Source organism: Salvelinus fontinalis, chromosome 2 (assembly GCF_029448725.1).
Source record: "Salvelinus fontinalis isolate EN_2023a chromosome 2, ASM2944872v1, whole genome shotgun sequence".
NCBI lineage: Eukaryota > Metazoa > Chordata > Actinopteri > Salmoniformes > Salmonidae > Salvelinus > Salvelinus fontinalis.
This window is the reverse complement of record NC_074666.1, coordinates 97,400,963-97,420,384: the sequence shown is the minus strand read 5'-3', so window position 1 is coordinate 97,420,384 and position 19,422 is coordinate 97,400,963.

Below are 19,422 nucleotides of genomic sequence, written 5' to 3'. Positions count from 1 at the left end.
CTGGCTGGACAATACAGTGGGTAACTATAGAAGGCTGGGCTGGACAATACAGTGGGTAACTATAGAAGGCTGGGCTGGACAATAGAAAAGGTAACTATAGAAGGCTGGGCTGGACAATACAGTGGGTAACTATAGAAGGCTGGCTGGACAATACAGTGGGTAACTATAGAAGGCTGACTGGACAATACAGTGGGTAACTATTGAAGGCTGGCTGGACAATACAGTGGGTAACTATAGAAGGCTGGGCTGGACAATACAGTGGGTAACTATAGAAGGCTGGCTGGACAATACAGTGGGTAACTATAGAAGGCTGGCTGGACAATACATTGGGTAACTATAGAAGGCTGGGCTGGACAATACAGTGGGTAACTATAGAAGGCTGGCTGGACAATACAGTGGGTAACTATAGAAGGCTGGCTGGACAATACAGTGGGTAACTATAGAAGGCTGGGCTGGACAATACAGTGGGTAACTATAGAAGGCTGGACTGGACAATAGAAAAGGTAACTATAGAAGGCTGGCTGGACAACACAGTGGGTAACTATAGAAGGCTGGCTGGACAATACAGTGGGTAACTATAGAAGGCTGGCTGGACAATACAGTGGGTAACTATAGAAGGCTGGGCTGGACAATACAGTGGGTAACTATAGAAGGCTGGGCTGGACAATAGAAAAGGTAACTATAGAAGGCTGGGCTGGACAATACAGTGGGTAACTATAGAAGGCTGGCTGGACAATACAGTGGGTAACTATAGAAGGCTGGCTGGACAATACAGTGGGTAACTATAGAAGGCTGGCTGGAGAATACAGTGGGTAACTATAGAAGGCTGGCTGGACAATACAGTGGGTAACTATAGAAGGCTGGGCTGGACAATACAGTGGGTAACTATAGAAGGCTGGCTGGACAATACAGTGGGTAACTATAGAATGCTGGCTGGACAATACAGTGGGTAACTATAGAAGGCTGGGCTGGACAATACAGTGGGTAACTATAGAAGGCTGGCTGGACAATACAGTGGGTAACTATAGAAGGCTGGCTGGACAATACAGTGGGTAACTATAGAAGGCTGGGCTGGACAATACAGTGGGTAACTATAGAAGGTTGGGCTGGACAATAGAAAAGGTAACTATAGAAGGCTGGCTGGACAACACAGTGGGTAACTGTAGAAGGCTGGGCTGGACAATACAGTGGGTAACTATAGAAGGCTGGGCTGGACAATAGAAAAGGTAACTATAGAAGGCTGGCTGGACAATAGAAAAGGTAACTATAGAAGGCTGGGCTGGACAATACAGTGGGTAACTATAGAAGGCTGGCTGGACAATACAGTGGGTAACTATAGAAGGCTGGCTGGACAATACAGTGGGTAACTATAGAAGGCTGGGCTGGACAATACAGTGGGTAACTATAGAAGGCTGGGCTGGACAATAGAAAAGGTAACTATAGAAGGCTGGGCTGGACAATACAGTGGGTAACTATAGAAGGCTGGCTGGACAATACAGTGGGTAACTATAGAAGGCTGGCTGGACAATACAGTGGGTAACTATAGAAGGCTGGCTGGACAATACAGTGGGTAACTATAGAAGGCTGCCTGGACAATACAGTGGGTAACTATAGAAGGCTGGGCTGGACAATACAGTGGGTAACTATAGAAGGCTGGGCTGGACAATAGAAAAGGTAACTATAGAAGGCTGGCTGGACAACACAGTGGGTAACCATAGAAGGCTGGCTGGACAATAGAAAAGTTAACTATAGAATGCTGGGCTGGACAATACAGTGGATAACTATAGAAGGCTGGGCTGGACAATAGAAAAGGTAACTATAGAAGGCTGGGCTGGACAATACAGTGGGTAACTATAGAAGGCTGGCTGGACAATACAGTGGGTAACTATAGAAGGCTGGCTGGACAATACAGTGGGTAACTATAGAAGGCTGGCTGGACAATACAGTGGGTAACTATAGAAGGCTGGCTGGACAATAAAGTGGGTAACTATAGAAGGCTGGGCTGGACAATACAGTGGGTAACTATAGAAGGCTGGCTGGAAAATACAGTGGGTAACTATAGAATGCTGGCTGGACAATACAGTGGGTAACTATAGAAGGCTGGGCTGGACAATACAGTGGGTAACTGTAGAAGGCTGGCTGGACAATACAGTGGGTAACTATAGAAGGCTGGCTGGACAATACAGTGGGTAACTATAGAAGGCTGGCTGGACAATACAGTGGGTAACTATAGAAGGCTGGCTGGACAATACAGTGGGTAACTATAGAAGGCTGGCTGGACAATACAGTGGGTAACTATAGAAGGCTGGCTGGACAATACAGTGGGTAACTATAGAAGGCTGGGCTGGACAATACAGTGGGTAACTATAGAAGGCTGGCTGGACAATACAGTGGGTAACTATAGAAGGCTGGCTGGACAATACAGTGGGTAACGATAGAAGGCTGGCTGGACAATACAGTGGGTAACTATAGAAGGCTGGGCTGGACAATACAGTGGGTAACTATAGAAGGCTGGCTGGACAATACAGTGGGTAACTATAGAAGGCTGGCTGGACAATACAGTGGGTAACTATAGAAGGCTGGCTGGACAACACAGTGGGTAACTATAGAAGGCTGGCTGGACAATACAGTGGGTAACTATAGAAGGCTGACTGGACAATACAGTGGGTAACTATTGAAGGCTGGCTGGACAATACAGTGGGTAACTATAGAAGGCTGGGCTGGACAATACAGTGGGTAACTATAGAAGGCTGGCTGGACAATACAGTGGGTAACTATAGAAGGCTGGCTGGACAATACATTGGGTAACTATAGAAGGCTGGGCTGGACAATACAGTGGGTAACTATAGAAGGCTGGCTGGACAATACAGTGGGTAACTATAGAAGGCTGGCTGGACAATACAGTGGGTAACTATAGAAGGCTGGGCTGGACAATACAGTGGGTAACTATAGAAGGCTGGGCTGGACAATAGAAAAGGTAACTATAGAAGGCTGGCTGGACAACACAGTGGGTAACTATAGAAGGCTGGCTGGACAATACAGTGGGTAACTATAGAAGGCTGGCTGGACAATACAGTGGGTAACTATAGAAGGCTGGGCTGGACAATACAGTGGGTAACTATAGAAGGCTGGGCTGGACAATAGAAAAGGTAACTATAGAAGGCTGGGCTGGACAATACAGTGGGTAACTATAGAAGGCTGGCTGGACAATACAGTGGGTAACTATAGAATGCTGGCTGGACAATACAGTGGGTAACTATAGAAGGCTGGGCTGGACAATACAGTGGGTAACTATAGAAGGCTGACTGGACAATACAGTGGGTAACTATAGAAGGCTGGCTGGACAATACAGTGGGTAACTATAGAAGGCTGGGCTGGACAATACAGTGGGTAACTATAGAAGGCTGGCTGGACAATACAGTGGGTAACTATAGAAGGCTGGGCTGGACAATACCGTGGGTAACGATAGAAGGCTGGATGGACAATACAGTGGGTAACTATAGAAGGCTGGGCTGGACAATACAGTGGGTAACTATAGAAGGCTGGCTGGACAATACAGTGGGTAACTATAGAAGGCTGGCTGGACAATACAGTGGGTAACTATCGAAGGCTGGCTGGACAACACAGTGGGTAACTATGGAAGGCTGGCTGGACAATACAGTGGGTAACTATAGAAGGCTGACTGGACAATACAGTGGGTAACTATAGAAGGCTGGCTGGACAATACAGTGGGTAACTATAGAAGGCTGGGCTGGACAATACAGTGGGTAACTATAGAAGGCTGGCTGGACAATACAGTGGGTAACTATAGAAGGCTGGCTGGACAATACAGTGGGTAACTATAGAAGGCTGGGCTGGACAATACCGTGGGTAACGATAGAAGGCTGGATGGACAATACAGTGGGTAACTATAGAAGGCTGGGCTGGACAATACAGTGGGTAACTATAGAAGGCTGACTGGACAATACAGTGGGTAACTATAGAAGGCTGGCTGGACAATACAGTGGGTAACTATAGAAGGCTGGCTGGACAATACAGTGGGTAACTATAGAAGGCTGGGCTGCACAATACAGTGGGTAACTATAGAAGGCTAGCTGGACAAAACAGTGGGTAACTATAGAAGGCTGGGCTGGACAATACAGTGGGTAACTATAGAAGGTTGGCTGGAAAATACAGTGGGTAACTATAGAAGGTTGGCTGGACAATACAGTGGGTAACTATAGAAGGCTGGGCTGGACAATACAGTGGGTAACTATAGAAGGCTGGCTGGACAATACAGTGGGTAACTATAGAAGGCTAGCTGGACAATACAGTGGGTAACTATAGAAGGCTGACTGGACAATACAGTGGGTAACTATAGAAGGCTGGCTGGACAATACAGTGGGTAACTATAGAAGGCTGGCTGGACAATACAGTGGGTAACTATAGAAGGCTGGCTGGACAATACAGTGGGTAACTATAGAAGGCTGGCTGAACAATACAGTGGGTAACTATAGAAGGCTGGCTAGACAATACAGTGGGTAACTATAGAAGGCTGGCTGAACAATACAGTGGGTAACTATAGAAGGCTGACTGGACAATACAGTGGGTAACTATAGAAGGCTGACTGGACAATACAGTGGGTAACTATAGAAGGCTGGCTGGACAATACAGTGGGTAACTATAGAAGGCTGGCTGGACAATACAGTGGGTAACTATAGAAGGCTGACTGGACAATACAGTGGGTAACTATAGAAGGCTGACTGGACAATACAGTGGGTAACTATAGAAGGCTGGGCTGGACAATACAGTGGGTAACTATAGAAGGCTGGCTGGACAATACAGTGGGTAACTATAGAAGGCTGGGCTGGACAATACAGTGGGTAACTATAGAAGGCTGGCTGGACAATACAGTGGGTAACTATAGAAGGCTGACTGGACAATACAGTGGGTAACTATAGAAGGCTGACTGGACAATACAGTGGGTAACTATAGAAGGCTGGGCTGGACAATACAGTGGGTAACTATAGAAGGCTGACTGGACAATACAGTGGGTAACTATAGAAGGCTGCGCTGGACAATACAGTGGGTAACTATAGAAGGCTGGCTGGACAATACAGTGGGTAACTATAGAAGGCTAGGCTGGACAATACAGTGGGTAACTATAGAAGGCTGGGCTGGACAATACAGTGGGTAACTATAGAAGGCTGGGCTGGACAATACAGTGGGTAACTATAGCAGGCTGGCTGGACAATACAGTGGGTAACTATAGAAGGCTGGCTGGACAATACAGTGGGTAACTATAGAAGGCTGGCTGGACAATACAGTGGGTAACTATAGAAGGCTGGCTGAACAATACAGTGGGTAACTATAGAAGGCTGGCTAGACAATACATTGGGTAACTATAGAAGGCTAGGCTGGACAATACAGTGGGTAACTATAGAAGGCTGACTGGACAATACAGTGGGTAACTATAGAAGGCCGACTGGACAATACAGTGGGTAACTATAGAAGGCTGGCTGGACAATACAGTGGGTAACTATAGAAGGCTGGCTGGACAATACAGTGGGTAACTATAGAAGGCTGACTGGACAATACAGTGGGTAACTATAGAAGGCTGACTGGACAATACAGTGGGTAACTATAGAAGTCTGGCTGGACAATACAGTGGGTAACTATAGAAGGCTGGCTGGACAATACAGTGGGTAACTATAGAAGGCTGGGCTGGACAATACAGTGGGTAACTATAGAAGGCTGGCTGGACAATACAGTGGGTAACTATAGAAGGCTGACTGGACAATACAGTGGGTAACTATAGAAGGCTGACTGGACAATACAGTGGGTAACTATAGAAGGCTGGGCTGGACAATACAGTGGGTAACTATAGAAGGCTGACTGGACAATACAGTGGGTAACTATAGAAGGCTGCGCTGGACAATACAGTGGGTAACTATAGAAGGCTGGCTGGACAATACAGTGGGTAACTATAGAAGGCTAGGCTGGACAATACAGTGGGTAACTATAGAAGGCTGGGCTGGACAATACAGTGGGTAACTATAGAAGGCTGGGCTGGACAATACAGTGGGTAACTATAGAAGGCTGGCTGGACAATACAGTGGGTAACTATAGAAGGCTGGCTGGACAATACAGTGGGTAACTATAGAAGGCTGGCTGGACAATAGAAAAGGTCAAGGCAGAAAAATGGCATAAGAAAGTTGGCTAAGCTGTCAGTTCTCAGTTAAAGTGAACTTTGCAACATCATTTGATGAGTTTAGTCTCCCCACAAAGGTGATTTTTTAAATTTGTTTTACCTTTATTTAACTAGGCAAGTCAGTTAAGAAAACAAATTCTTATATTAAATGCCACTGAATGCCCCCAGATTGTTACCTTGTCAGCTCGGGGATTCGATTTTGCAACCTTTCGGTTACTAGTTCAACGCTCTAACCACTAGGCTACCTGCCGCCCCACTGCAGTTTGACACAGTTTGTTAGGGACCCTTTCTATACTGATGCGGTGTCACGCCCTGGCCTTAGTATTCTTTGTTTTCTTTATTATGTTAGTTAGGTCAGGGTGTGACATGGGGAATGTTTGTGTTTTATCTCGTCTTGGGTGGTTATATGGTAAAGGGGGTGTTGGGTTTAGTGTATGGGGTTGTGTATAGTGAATGTGTCTAGGTATGTCAATGGTTGCCTGAGTGGTTCTCAATCAGAGACAGCTGTCTTTCATTTGTCTCTGATTGGGAGCCATATTTTAGGCAGCCATAGGCATTATGCGTTTGTGGGTAATTGTCTATGTCATTGTGTAGTGTTCAGTGTCAGCACAATTTGTTTATATAGCTTCACGGTCGTCAGTTTGTTAGTCTGTTTTGATTAAGTATTCGTGTTACGTCTTCGTCATCAATTAAAATATGTACTTTTCACACGCTGCGTTTTGGTCCTCTCTCTCACCGCAAGACGATCGTGACATGCGGGGGGAGATGTGTCTGCGAACTCTGACTTATTTTATTTAGTAAACATTTTCTTAACTTGTAAGTCAGCACCTGTTGTATTCGGGGCATGAGACAAATAAAACCTGTTGTATTCGGAGCATGAGACAAATAAAACCTGTTGTATTCGGAGCATGAGACAAATAAAACCTGTTGTATTCGGAGCATGAGACAAATAAAACCTGTTGTATTCGGAGCATGAGACAAATAAAACCTGTTGTATTCGGAGCATGAGACAAATAAAACCTGTTGTATTCGGAGCATGAGACAAATAAAACCTGTTGTATTCGGAGCATGAGACAAATAAAACCTGTTGTATTCGGAGCATGAGACAAATAAAACCTGTTGTATTCGGAGCATGAGACAAATAAAACCTGTTGTATTCGGAGCATGAGACAAATAAAACCTGTTGTATTCGGAGCATGAGACAAATAAAACCTGTTGTATTCGGAGCATGAGACAAATAAAACCTGTTGTATTCGGAGCATGAGACAAATAAAACCTGTTGTATTCGGAGCATGTGACAAATAAAACCTGTTGTATTCGGGGCATGAGACAAATTAAACCTGATGTTGATTCTCATGGGACTAGTACTTTCAGGAGACCAAATAAAACCTGATGTTGATTCTCATGGGACTAGTACTTTCAGGAGACCAAATAAAACCTGATGTTGATTCTCATGGGACTAGTACTTTCAGGAGACCAAATAAAACCGGATGTTGATTCTCACGGGACTAGTACTTTCAGGAGACCAAAAACATTAGGCTATTCTGGTTGGAATTAAAGATGACCGACATGGCAGATTAAGACAGGACAAAAATTACAGATATGGTGTTTCGTGCTCGTGCACATAATTACATTACCCAACTTCCCCCAGTAAATCATGCACCTCATTTGTGACCTTCATTTATCAATCAAGGATGGAGCAAAAACCTGCAGACACTCGGACCTCTCATGGTAGGAGTTTGACATGTTTTAAAGTAATTACCCACTCAAACTAGTTTAATCAGGTGTGTAGATGTTGCCCAGAACAAAACCCTATGCCCACCATGAAACTCCATAGACTGTAGCCTAGCTCGCTAGCTAGCTAAAACTGTTGAGTAGTCCTATGATTTTCATTGAAAACCTTGACAGATCAGAGAAAATGCACAGTGGTTTGAGAAATGTCGTAAAAAGCTATAAATCAATCTCCATAACATTACATACTAGCGATTACAACCACATGGTTAAATTACATACTTCACTTACCGGGAAAGAGAATGATCGCATGGGAGGATCGGGTACGTTCCAAGTTTGTTGCGCTTTTGTGTTGTAGGTCAACATGAACAGATTCTGCACAGAATAAGAATAAACAATCAAACTGCCTGGAAAAGCGTTTCTTAGATTAATTTAATTTGATATTCTGATATAAACTGAACAACACAGAAAGTAACCTCCCCTGCAGCCGACAGTGTTGACGAGCTGGAACGCGCTCCTCATTACATGGGGATGTAGTTGTCTATATTCAACATACTCCTCATTACATGGGGTTGTAGTTGTCTATGTTCAACATACTCCTCATTACATGGGGTTGTAGTTGTTCAACATACTCCTCATTACATGGGGTTGTAGTTGTTCAACATACTCCTCATTACATGAGGTTGTAGTTGTCTATGTTCAACATACTCCTCATTACATGGGGTTGTAGTTGTTCAACATACTCCTCATTACATGGGGTTGTAGTTGTTCAACATACTCCTCATTACATGGGGTTGTAGTTGTTCAACATACTCCTCATTACATGGGGTTGTAGTTGTTCAACATACTCCTCATTACATGGGGTTGTAGTTGTCTATATTCAACATACTCCTCATTACATGGGGATGTAGTTGTCTATATTCAACATACTCCTCATTACATGGGGTTGTAGTTGTCTATATTCAACATACTCCTCATTACATGGGGTTGTAGTTGTCTATGTTCAACATACTCCTCATTACATGGGGTTGTAGTTGTCTATATTCAACATACTCCTCATTACATGGGGTTGTAGTTGTCTATGTTCAACATACTCCTCATTACATGGGGTTGTAGTTGTTCAACATACTCCTCATTACATGGGGTTGTAGTTGTCTATGTTCAACATACTCCTCATTACATGGGGTTGTAGTTGTCTATGTTCAACATACTCCTCATTACATGGGGTTGTAGTTGTTCAACATACTCCTCATTACATGGGGTTGTAGTTGTCTATGTTCAACATACTCCTCATTACATGGGGTTGTAGTTGTTCAACATACTCCTCATTACATGGGGTTGTAGTTGTTTAACATACTCCTCATTACATGGGGTTAAAGTTGTCTATGTACAGTACTGATCTTGGGTCAGTTTTCCGTTATTTTCTCGTACGACTTGGGGAGAGAAAGCAACATCACCTCAAGGGTTTTGATTTTTAAACATTAGATGGAGACTGAACATTAGATGGAGACTAAACATTGGATGGAGACTAAACATTGGATGGAGACTAAATATTGGATGGAGACTAAACATTAGATGGAGACTAAACATTGGATGGAGACTAAACATTGGATGGAGACTAAATATTGGATGGAGACTAAACATTAGATGGAGACTAAACATTGGATGGAGACTAAATATTGGATGTAGACTAAACATTAGATGGAGACTAAATATTGGATGTAGACTAAACATTGGATGGAGACTAAACATTAGATGGAGACTAAATATTGGATGTAGACTAAACATTAGATGGAGACTAAACATTAGATGGAGACTAAATATTGGATGTAGACTAAACATTAGATGGAGACTAAATATTGGATGTAGACTAAACATTAGATGGAGACTAAACATTAGATGGAGACTAAATATTGGATGTAGACTAAACATTAGATGGAGACTAAATATTGGATGGAGACTAAACATTAGATGGAGACTAAACATTAGATGGAGACTAAATATTGGATGTAGACTAAACATTAGATGGAGACTAAATATTGGATGTAGACTAAACATTAGATGGAGACTAAACATTGGATGGAGACTAAACATTGGATGGAGACTAAACATTGGATGGAGACTAAACATTGGATGGAGACTAAACATTGGATGGAGACTAAACATTGGATGGAGACTAAACATTGGATGGAGACTAAACATTAGATGGAGACTAAACATTGGATGGAGACTAAACATTAGATGGAGACTAAATATTGGATGTAGACTAAACATTAGATGGAGACTAAATATTGGATGTAGACTAAACATTAGATGGAGACTAAACATTGGATGGAGACTAAACATTGGATGGAGGCTAAACATTAGATGGAGACTAAATATTGGATGGAGACTAAACATTAGATGGAGACTAAACATTAGATGGAGGCTAAACATTGGATGGAGGCTAAACATTGGATGGAGGCTAAACATTGGATGGAGGCTAAACATTGGATGGAGACTAAATATTGGATGGAGACTAAACATTGGATGGAGACTAAACATTAGATGGAGACTAAACATTGGATGGAGACTAAACATTGGATGGAGACTAAACATGGGATGTAGACTAAACATTGGATGGAGACTAAACATTGGATGGAGACTAAATATTGGATGGAGACTAAACATTGGATGGAGACTAAACATTGGATGGAGACTAAACATTGGATGGAGACTAAACATTGGAACCGCTCCAATATTATTGAGTAGACATTACTTATTAGTCTTAAAGCCACCAAACATTTGTTTATGTTATATTTAATTATTTCCCATTTATTTCATTATTACTTGATTTACTTTAGTTTCTTAATTCTATAGTTATATTGTTTGTTGTTTAGCCTGTATCTCAGACGACCGGAACCTTAATAATAATCCCCATACTTACATCACAAACAATAATTCTACTAGTTGATTGCACGGGCACATAGTAGGATACTGACACTCACTCCGCGGTGGTCGTGAATGGGTATGAGGGCTGGACACACCACGACCCAGACCCGACTGTTGTCTATTACATATACTAATGCCTCGTTCAGGTGCTATTGGAGTTCTCAGAAATTCCTAGTTCCGACTAGGAAGTTTCACTTGAATGACCCTCCAAATAGGAATTACAAGTGGGAATAGAAAATGATGTCGCCAATCTTATTGGTTTAAGAATTGTTCCGACTTCAAAAGCACTTGAACACAATCATGTCGGAGTTACAACTTCCCATTTTCCCATTTCCCACGTGAATGTGAAGCCAGCATAATACTGCATTCAAGTGCCAGTCGGTCCTAGGAAACTGACATTTCTGACTTGCTACCTGGTTGAACGCGTTACAGTAGCCAAGTATTTAACATGATTGACATGACCGTAATAATCATAATGGAAAGGCCTTGGAAGTGCCATAAGTGTAAGCCAACATAATTCATTATTTTACACGAACCTGTTTAACATGTAATAAATGCATTATGAAGAAAATTGTGCAATTTAGGCTCCGTGAAATATGAAATGGGTCATGAAGAAAATCGTGTATTGTTGCCTACACGAAAACATGGCCTTTCTGATTACAAGTGCACCAGTATACCAAAGTATTAAGCGAAATCAAGCACAGAAAACAGCATTGGCATTAATAAAACAATAATTCCCACGAATTAAGTCGCAGGTAAATGTGCGTCTTTTCTCAAACATTCTGTTCAGCAAGTCTAAAACAGTACATATAGGCATACAACGACATATTCTAAAACACGGTTAAACAAAGACAACATTTCTGTATATTCATAACGTTCAATTAGCCATAAAGTAGAACAAAAATTTAATATAGACTATATGGTTGTTGCAAAGGTTTGTGTGTAGCCTACTCGTTAAATTTGTGTCTTTTCTCACGAATTAAGCCACACAAAAACGCACAAAACACACAAAATCTGCTGAAATGTGTTATGTTCATAAATGCACGAATTGAATGTGAGACTGTGTGGCCATACCGGTAAAACGTGAGCCGATCACAATTAATACATTTCCAAACAATGATAGGCTATTACACCATGAATAAACATTACTGCATGTCAGCCGCATGAATAGTTAGCGAATTGACTGGAAACCGGGTGGTATACCCTCCAAAATGCATTGTGGTTTGAGGAGAACACTTACATGTTGTCAAGGCGAAGATGAGTGACGGAGACGATCACTGACAAGGCAGAGATGAGTGACGGAGACGATCACTGACAAGGCAGAGATGAGTGACGGAGACGTTCACTGACAAGGCAGAGATGAGTCACGGAGACGATCACTGACAAGGCAGAGATGAGTCACGGAGACGATCACTGACAAGGCAGAGATGAGTCACGGAGACGATCACTGACAAGGCAGAGATGAGTGACGGAGACGATCACTGACAAGGCAGAGATGAGTGACGGAGACGATCACTGACAAGGCAGAGATGAGTGACGGAGACGATCACTGACAAGGCAGAGATGAGTGACGGAGACGTTCACTGACAAGGCAGAGATGAGTCACGGAGACGATCACTGACAAGGCAGAGATGAGTCACGGAGACGATCACTGACAAGGCAGAGATGAGTCACGGAGACGATCACTGACAAGGCAGAGATGAGTGACGGAGACGATCACTGACAAGGCAGAGATGAGTGACGGAGACGATCACTGACAAGGCAGAGATGAGTGACGGAGACGATCACTGACAAGGCAGAGATGAGTGACGGAGACCGAGGCACGCGTGGACAGCAGTGGACGCATCAATTCAGGCTACAAGTGTAAACCTGATGACAACCGCATAATGTCATTACAGTACACATAGGTTTTGTAACAGATGTCTCGTTCCATTCATCACATGTTGGGGGCACAGTGCACTGCTGGGGTTTGGATGCTGAAATGTTTTAGTGAGTGGACGAATGTGCACCGTTAGCCTACAAGAGCACCTTCGTTAAGTTATTGTTTGACAATCAGATGAAAACACCATGACTGGTTGTGTTTATGTGGCATTAAAAGGCATAGGCGGCGTGTCCATAAGGCTAAGCTTAGCTTTTCCTAAAGTAAATGTTATTAAATTGGCAAAATGATATAGCCTATTTAACTTACATGTGTCTGTACATAAATAAATTAAATCATTCAAAAAGAAGCTACTACACCAGAAAGCATGATTTGGCCACAGAGTTTCAGTAGCTTCTAAAATAAAGACCTGTGGATTGTTTTAAAACTCATAGCCTACAGCCGGAAGCGCCCGCAATTTGGGAAGCGTGCTGCAAATGACAAATATATGCTTGTTGAGTTGCGACTGTCAGTGAAAAGCAGAGACCCGGCCAGGCATATCGCAATATTTAAAAATACAATCGCAGAGAAACTGTTTGGAAAGCAAATGTCTATTGCTGTAGCATGGACATCACCAGCACCTGGCTGTCGGGGCTTTAGCCCCGAATGAGTTTGGGTCATCCCTGAATCTTTTTCGCTGCTGCAATGTTGTACAACAATTGTAGTCAACGGAATGCGCCTCTTAGTTCATAGAGCGGTGGTTACATGACACTCCCGAAGTCTTCCAACTGTTCAAATTAGTAGTTTGGTGCTGCGGGGCACAGCAGAGCCACGTTCCAAACTTCTCAGAATGGTGATATGTTTCACAAGATCACTTCTTGATTAATTAGTAATCTACATAACAAACCAAATATAATAGCATGATAATGTCACCACCTACTTCTCAGATAGAGTTCAGAGGTCCGGCCTGTTGTCCGGACCTCTGGCAGTCTCTATGGGGGTGCCACAGGGTTCAAATCTCGTGCCGACTCTCTTCTCTGTATACATCAATGATGTCGCTCTTGCTTCTCATGATTCTCTGATCCACCTCTACGCAGACGACACCATTCTGTATACTTCTTGCCCTTCTTTGGACACTGTGTTAACTAACCTCCAGACGAGCTTCAATGCCATACAATGCCCCTTCCGTGGCCTCCAACTGCTCTTAAATGATAGTAAAACTAAATGCATGCTCTTCAACCGTTCACTGCCCGCACCTGCCCGCCTGTCCAACATCACTACTCTAGACGGTTCTGACCTAGAATATGTGGACAACTACAAATACCAAGGTGTCTGGCTAGACTGTAAACTCTCCTTCCAGACTCACATTAAACATCTCCAATCCAAAGTTAAATCTACAATCGGCTTCCTATTTCGCAACAAAGCCTCCTTCACTCATGCTGCCAAACATACCCTTGTAAAACTGACCATCATACCAATCCTTGACTTTGATGATGTAATTTACAAAATAGCCTCCAGTACTCTATGTTATGTTGTTGTACACATTCAAAGATATCCATTACAAAGCTGAGGTGTCCCACTTTGCCAGGTGTCCCACTTAACCAACACTCACCCTACTAATACTACACCAGCATCATTTAGCCACACAGCTTCAATATTGGATTTTTAAAAATCGCTGTAGATTGGGTTTTGTCACATTATGAGCGCATAGGCCTAGCCTACAGTCAGGAATCCTGCAATTGGGCAGACGCACAAGTATAAAACAGCTGATTGTTGAGTTGTGGCTGTCAATTAACAGCAGGAGGTATCTATAAGTTTTTTGGACATTTTTCAAAATACAGCTGAGGGGAGAATCTGTGTGAACAGGTGAGTGGAAAGGTGCTGGACTATAATTTCATCCTCATACTTTAGGCCTAAGATCTGTGGGTCCACTCGTTTCATTGGCCTATGCTATTGGTTGCATTTAACCCTCCTGTTGTGTTCGTTTCATTGGCCTATGCTATTGGTTGCATTTAACCCTCCTGTTGTGTTCGTTTCATTGGCCTATGCTATTGGTTGCATTTAACCCTCCTGTTGTGTTCGTTTCATTGGCCTATGCTATTGGTTGCATTTAACCCTCCTGTTGTGTTCGTTTCATGTTTTAATTCTGTGTTCCCATTACAAAATGACCGCCCCATTATAGCTGATTATAAATCCATAATAATACATATATTATCACCTAATGTTGTGTTAGATCTTTTTATCAACTTAAGTTTTTGTGAACATTACAAGTTTTGAACTTCTATTTTATGGCCTGTAGGCCTCATTGACCTGAGCTCATACAACTAGTTTTTGAGTAAAAAAACATAATGTATGGATTATTTTAACTATAACAAATACTCAGATGAAACATATTGTGCTATTTATCACAGACTACTTTGTGTCAAAGTTTAACAAGGACTCTCTCCTCACCAGTGTCATGATCAAAGATGTGATCTAGAGCCTCACATACGGTATATCGTTTGGTCATTGTGCTGCCACAGAATGAATTGTGAGCAAGGCCTCAAAAAAGCTTTACATACCAGAGCTGCGAGAAAATATATATATATATTATTGAAACAATGTTGCGATTATTTGAGAGAATGCCAACAGGTGTAGTTCCCATGGGGGGAAGATTCTATTGGGGAAAGGATCCTGTGGGGGTTGTCATGGAAGCCAAGAAGGGGAGTGAGGTGTGTGTGTGTGTGTGTGTGTGTGTGTGTGTGTGTGTGTGTGTGTGTGTGTGTGTGTGTGTGTGTGTGTGTGTGTGTGTGTGTGTGTGTGTGTGTGTGTGTGTGTGTTCAAACACACATGTATGTGGGGGTCTGGGAGAGGAAGTGTGTCCATCTGATACATGGGCATGTGCCTGAACTCAATTTTATACTCTAATTGTAGTCTCACCCATTCATTTCTAATGACCAGTCATATTTGACCGGGAACACCACAGGTGTACAAAAGTAAAAGTTATGAAAATCATCAAAATCGTATTTGTGTGTTCAGATGCCCCGTGTGGACAAAGTCATGGAACCTTATGACAATCAGATGAAATGAACTGTATTTCCCAGAGAGAGAACTTGTAAATCGGTTCATTCAACACAGCAGGAGGGTTAAGACATGGGTCACTCGTTTTATTGATCTCTGTGTGTAAATGTCAGAGTAGCTTGTCATTTTGATCCTCTGTGTGGTATAAAAAATATTAATGTAATGTCTCCAGTCATGTAAAATGATGTAGAATTGCAGGAAATGATTTTAGAAAAGGCACTTTTTTTCTCTGACCTACAAACCCCTCAGCACCTGGTCTTTATGACTGAGCCCCGAATGTTCTGAAACTCTGGTGACGGCCCTGCCCGACCCTGGTACCCTAATGGACTCACCTCTTCTTCAGTGTGCCATAGAGGATGACGAGGAGAGCTCCAGCTGCCAACACAGCCACCACCCCCACAACGGGAACCCAGGGAATCACTGGTTTACCTGGGAGAGGATGACTAGGAGAGCTCCAGCTGCCAACACAGCCACCACCCCCACAACGGGAGCCCATGGAATCACTGGTTCACCTGGGAGAGGATGACGAGGAGAGCTCCAGCTGCCAACACAGCCACCACCCCCACAACGGGAGCCCAGGGAATCACTGGTTTACCTGGGAGAGGAAGACTAGGAGAGCTCCAGCTGCCAACACAGCCACCACCCCCACAACGGGAGCCCATGGAATCACTGGTTCACCTGGGAGAGGATGACGAGGAGAGCTCCAGCTGCCAACACAGCCACCACCCCCACAACGGGAGCCCAGGGAATCACTGGTTCACCTGGGAGAGGATGACGAGGAGAGCTCCAGCTGCCAACACAGCCACCGCCCCCACAACGGGAGCCCAGGGAATCACTGGTTCACCTGGGAGAGGATGACGAGGAGAGCTCCAGCTGCCAACACAGCCACCGCCCCCACAACGGGAGCCCAGGGAATCACTGGTTTACCTGGGAGAGGATGACTAGGAGAGCTCCAGCTGCCAACACAGCCACCGCCCCCACAACGGGAGCCCAGGGAATCACTGGTTCACCTGGGAGAGGATGACGAGGTGAGCTCCAGCTGCCAACACAGCCACCGCCCCCACAACGGGAGCCCAGGGAATCACTGGTTTACCTGGGAGAGGATGACTAGGAGAGCTCCAGCTGCCAACACAGCCACCGCCCCCACAACGGGAGCCCAGGGAATCACTGGTTTACCTGGGAGAGGATGACGAGGAGAGCTCCAGCTGCCAACACAGCCACCACTTTTTACTAACACACCGGCCCACTTTTTACTAACACACCGGCCCACTTTTTACTAACACACCGGCCCACTTTTTACTAACACACCGGCCCACTTTTTACTAACACACCGGCCCACTTTTTACTAACACACCGGCCCACTTTTTACTAACACACCGGCCCACTTTTTACTAACACACCGGCCCACTTTTTACTAACACACCGGCCCACTTTTTACTAGCACACCGGCCCACTTTTTACTAACACACTGGCCCACTAGGAGAAATATAAACCAGCCCATCTGACATTTAATAATGATAATGTAGACCGGCCCACTAGGAGAAATATAAACCAGCCCATCTGACATTTGCCCAACCTACAATATGGCCGGTCTATTCTGACTTAATTAAATGGATATCTTACCTACTATACTGAGACGCTCAGGTGCTGAGTCAAGTGGTCCGTATTGATTCTCAGCCTTACAGAAGTACTGCCCACTGTCCTCATTGCTGATGGATGATGGAACTCTGATCCTGTTTCTGAGAACCCTGTCCGTTCTTCATTCTTCTTGTACCAGGTGTATTTGTCCACTGGTGGCTTGGTATCACTGCTGCAGGTCAGAGTCACTGTTCTTCCCTCCACTATGTCACCAGAGGGACTGACTGTGACTGATACTGAGGTGTTCTGTCCTCCACTATGTCACTAGAGGGACTGACTGTGACTGATACTGAGGTGTTCTTTCCTCCACTATGTCACCAGAGGGACTGACTGTGACTGATACTGAGGTGTTCTGTCCTCCACTATGTCACCAGAGGGACTGACTGTGACTGATACTGAGGTGTTCTGTCCTCCACTATGTCACCAGAGGGACTGACTGTGACTGACACTGAGGTGTTCTGTCCTCCACTATGTCACCAGAGGGACTGACTGTGACTGATACTGAGGTGTTCTGTCCTCCACTATGTCACCAGAGAGACTGACTGTGACTGATACTGAGGTGTTCTGTCCTCCACTATGTCACCAGAGGGACTGACTGTGACTGATACTGAGGTGTTCTGTCCTCCACTATGTCACCAGAGGGACTGACTGTGACTGATACTGAGGTGTTCTGTCCTCCACTATGTCACCAGAGGGACTGACTGTGACTGATACTGAGGTGTTCTGTCCTCCACTATGTCACCAGAGGGACTGACTGTGACTGATACTGAGGTGTTCTGTCCTCCACTATGTCACCAGAGGGACTGACTGTGACTGATACTGAGGTGTTCTGTCCTCCACTATGTCACCAGAGGGACTGACTGTGACTGATACTGAGATGTTCTTCTCTCCACTATGTCACCAGAGGGACTGACTGTGACTGATACTGAGGTGTTCTTTGGGAAGTCTGGAGGAGAAAACGATGAAGACAGTTTGTGACGTTTGTGACACAGCTCATGGGCATGCTGACTGGGGTCCTACCACTCATGTTGTGGTGACATTGAGCTGTTTATAACATGTTGTTGATGCTGACTGGGGTCCTACCACTCATGAGGGTGTTACTTACGAAGCAGGTTCAATGAGTTAGCCAGCTATTTTCCTAAATAATGATTTATTTCTTTGAAAAAAGCTTGAAATGGGCATGGTGTAATTGACTGAACAACCAAAAGCACATATTGATGTTTAGCTTTCTTAATGAGTCATAAAATGAAATGGTTATTTCTGTTTGTTTATCAAAGTTAGCTATAGTTTACCCATTTGTTGTTTATCAAAGTTAGCTGTAGTTTACCCATTTGTTGTTTATCAAAGTTAGCTGTAGTCTACCCATTTGTTGTTTATCAAAGTTAGCTGTAGTCTACCCATTTGTTGTTTATCAAAGTTAGCTGTAGTCTACCCATTTGGTGTTTATCAAAGTTAGCTTGTAAGTCGCTCTGGATAAGAGCGTCTGCTAAATGACTTAAATGTAAATGTAAATGTTTATCAAAGTTAGCTGTAGTCTACCCATTTGTTGTTTATCAAAGTTAGCTGTAGTATACCCATTTGTTGTTTATCAAAGTTAGCTGTAGTCTACCCATTTGGTGTTTATCAAAGTTAGCTGTAGTCTACCCATTTGTTGTTTATCAAAGTTAGCTGTAGTCTACCCATTTGGTGTTTATCAAAGTTAGCTGTAGTCTACCCATTTGGTGTTTATCAAAGTTAGCTGTAGTCTACCCATTTGTTGTTTATCAAAGTTAGCTGTAGTCTACCCATTTGGTGTTTATCAAAGTTAGCTGTAGTCTACCCATTTGGTGTTTATCAAAGTTAGCTGTAGTCTACCCATTTGTGGTTTTTCAAGCTAATTCTAAGATGTAGGTCAGTAAACAAAACCATACTTGGGTTGCTGACTCTCAGAGCCAATAGATGATTTGCTAGTGACATAAACAGATGAAATGTATACATTTCTAATATCCTCTCTAAGCACTCTACTCACATCCCA